Raw genomic sequence first — 4,015 nt, 5'->3', positions numbered from 1 at the left:
CCAGGCTGGAATGAAATGGCATCATCTCGGCTCACTGCAACCTCTGCCTCCTGGGTTCCAGTGATTCTCCTGCCTCAGCCTCCCAAGTAGCTGGGATTACAGGTGCTCGCCACCTCGACCAGCTAATTTTTGTATTTTTAGTAGAGACAGGCTTTTACCGTGTTGGCCAGTCTGGTCTTGGGAGAATGAAACTGGAGGATGGCTTGAGCCCAGGAGTTTGAAGCTGTTGTGACCTAAGATTGCAGCACTGCATTCCATCCATGGGTAACAGAGTGAAACTCCATATCTAAAAATAAACACAAAAAACAAAGTCTGATCCTTACTAGGATACAAGAGGGAAATCCTGGGACAGAGTGACAGGCCTTGTTTATGAGAAGAAACAAGACCATGGCTTCCCATGGAATTTCTAAGGTAATTTGTAACCGGACCCCTTGAGATTTCACCACATCAGCGTTTTTAGCGACTGAAATGATGAAAATTCTGATCAGGCCCTTGCTTGCTTGCACTTGTGTTTTGTCCAATATTCCTTCTACAATATAATTATAAACTGCTAATGTACTGCTTTGTCAAGAAGAAGAATATAACTTAAAGTCTTGAAAAAAAAAAATTGCAGAAGGACCAGGCATGGTGGCTCAAGCCTGTAATTCCAACACTTTGGGAGGTGGAGGAGGTGGAGGTAGGCAGATCACTTCAGGTCAGGAGTTCAAGACCACCTTGGCCAACACAGTGAGTGAAAGGTCGTCTCTATAAACAAACAAACAAACAAAACCCCAAAACAAAAATTAGCTAGGCATGGTGGTATACGTCTGTAATCCCAGCTATTCAGGAGGCTGAGGTGGGAGAATCGCTTGAACCCAGGAGGTGGAGATTGCAGCCAGCAGAGATCGTGTCACTGCAATCCAGCCTGGGTGACAGAGTGAGACCCTGTCTTTAAAAAAAAAATTGCAGAAGATTCTCATGAATGCCTTTAAGGATGTTGCACCCAGCTGCTGACACCCAGAAGCTGGTTGTTCAAGGTGTTATCTGAGACTGAAGAAACACAGACTTTTCCCCTCAAGTCTCTGAAACTACCCCTCCTTTATTAGTCAGCTGCATAAAAATTCCCCACTTCAGGCCAGGCGGGGTTGCTCAAACCCGTAATCCCAGCACTTTGGGAGGTCGCGGCAAGTGGATCACCTGAAGTCAAGAGTTCGAGACCAGCCTGGCCAACATGGTGAAACCCTGTCTCTGCTAAATAAACAAAAATAAGCCAGGCTTGGTGGTGCATGCTGTAATCCCAGCTACTAGAGGGGCTGAGGTGGGAGAATTGCTTGAAACTGCAGCCTCGAATTCCCAGGCTCAAGCAATTCTCCCACCTCAGCCTCCCAAGTACCTGTGACCACAGGTGCCCGCCACCACACCCAGTTAATTTAATTTTGTAGAGACAAATTTTATTATATGCCCAGGCTAGAAATGCATCTTTTAATTCCCATAGGTGAGCCCTCTGCCAAAATAGTAGTAAAAAGCTGGAAGTACAGCTAGGCGCGGTGGCTCATGCCTGTAATCCCAGCACTCTGGAGGACAAGGCAGACAGATCACCAAGTCAATTGATGGAGACTAGATGGGCGCGGTGGATCACGCCTGTAATCCCAGCACTTTGGGAGGCCTTGCAAGGCAGGTGGATCACCTGAGGTCGAGAGTTCGAGACCAACCTGACCAACATGGAGAAACCCCATCTCTACTAAAAATACAAAATTAGCCAGGCTTGGGGGCGCATGCCTGTTAATCCCAGCTACTTGGGAGGCTGAAGCAGGAGAATCACTTGAACCCGGGAGGAGGAGGTTGTGGTGAGCCAAGATCGTGCCATTGGACTCCAGCCTGGGTAACAAGAGTGAAACTCCGTCTCAAAACAAAACAAAACAAAAAAAGAGAGAGAGAGATCAAGACCATCCTGGCCAACATGGTGAAAAAGCCTGTCTCTACTAAAAATACAAAAATTAGCTGGGCATAGTGGCGCGCACCTGTAGTCCCAGCTACTAGGGAGGCTGAGGCAGGAGAACCACTTGCCCCGGGAGGCGGAGGTTGCAGTGAGCCGAGATCGCGCCACTGCACCCCAGCCTGGCGACAAAGCAAGACTTCGTCTCAAAAAGAAAAAAAAAAAAAAAAAAAAAAAAAAAAAAAAAAAAAAAAAAAAAAAAAAAGAAAAAAAAAGAAAGAAGAAAGAAAAAGAAAGAAGAAAGAAAGAAAGAAAGAGAAAGAAAGAAAGAAAGAAAGAAGAAAAGAAAAGAAAAAAGAAAAGAGAAGAGAAGAGAAAGAAAGGCAAGCAAGCAGGCAAGCTGGAAGTACATTAAAGCCCAGCCATAGAAACAGTTTTAAATCACTCATTTTGCATGTCATCCTGCTCTTGGGCAGGTTCAAGACTCACTGCTAACTGAAAAGACTCGGGTGAAGAGTAGTGTGTATAGTGTGTGGTATTTGAGTAAGGGGAAAATGGAGGAAATATATTTATGCACATATAAATATATACATGTATAGATCTAGTTGGCCTCCCACAGTTGGCCTCCCACGTCAGCAGGTTCCCAAAATATTGGGAAAAATAACAAAAAATAATGCAAATACAGACAACACAGTATAACTACATTGTATTAGGTATTACAAGTAATCCATAGCTGATTTAAATTGTGCGGGAGGATGTGCGTAGTTATATGTAAATACTATACCATTTTATAGGAGGGACTTGAGCGACCGCAGATTTTAGTATGGAGGGCTATCCTGGAAAAATACCGAGGAACGACTGACGATCATCTAGGAAGGGCACGCAAGAAACTGTTAACAGTTGCTTCGGGGAAACAGAATGGGGGAAATCAGGGTAGGGATGAAAAGAGACTTTCCGCCGCGAATCACGCCGAGGTGCCCTGCATCCAGCCCTGCGCTCCTGCCCCAGCCCAGGCGCGCTGCCAGGCAAAGTCCCTTGCCCAGCCCCAGGGTAGGCAGCCCATCTCCGGCGCCTGAACGTCGGACAACCTCATAGGCCTAGTGAAGACCCCAAATTTGACGCAGAAGGCCTGAGGCCTGGGGAAAAAGTTACCCGAATTTCCCGCAAGCTCAAGGACTCCCAGGAACGCCTCACCCCGCCAGTCCCTGAGGGCTCCCTCAGTCACTCCCACGCCTCGCCTTGTGCTCGCTACTCTCCGCGCCCGGTCACTCCCACGCCTCGCCCCTCCTCTCACCCGCGCCCCCCACTTCTGCCCTCCGTCACTCATGAGCCCCGCGCCTCCTCTCGTCCCACCCCGCCCTTCTGCTCTCCGTCACTCGTGGGCCCCGCCCCTCCTCTCGCTGTGCCCCGCCCCCCTCCCCGCGTCTCGTCAAGGTCGGGAGTTTTCCAGCCAGCAGGCGTGAATCAAGACCGGAAGTCTGGGAAAGGCTGCTCTCAGTTCCCGACAGTGAGGGCTAGACGAGACAGAGACTGTACTGGCAACACGCCGGTGGAAGGGAAGAAAAACGGAACGCGCGCGGGCTGTGGCGAAAGGGCGGAGAAAGAGCTAATCCAAACGCGCTGTCCCGTCAGCCTCGCGTAGACGTCGCGGGTTCAGCCCCAGGAGGACTAAAAGGCTGCCGTGTCCTTCCCGAGGGGAGTGGCGGTCCCACTGACCTGCACACCTCACCTCATACTCGTGCGTGGACGTGTTCCAGTCGAGTCCCGTTCACTCCAGTTCCTCCGTCTCCACCCTAATCCTAATTACTGGTGTGTCGTTTGAAAGGGTTCTGTGAATTTATCAAGCAGGAAAATCTGGGGTTGAACATAATTAAGCAATTCTCTTTAATTAAATCGCTTTCTGAGTCTTTAATTTGCTAACATGCATTTTCTAATCGTAACTAACTTTTGCTTTACGTTTACTTCCTATCAGACTAAATAGTTTACAGTGTCATCGAATCCTTTTAATAATCTTATGAAGTAACTGTTATCAAAATATTACAAATGAAGAGATAAAATTGTAGAGACATGCCTGAGATCCCATCATATTAAGTGTTGGAG

Source organism: Cebus imitator, unplaced genomic scaffold (assembly GCF_001604975.1).
Source record: "Cebus imitator isolate Cc_AM_T3 unplaced genomic scaffold, Cebus_imitator-1.0 Scaffold541, whole genome shotgun sequence".
NCBI lineage: Eukaryota > Metazoa > Chordata > Mammalia > Primates > Cebidae > Cebus > Cebus imitator.
This window is presented reverse-complemented; position numbering follows the sequence as displayed.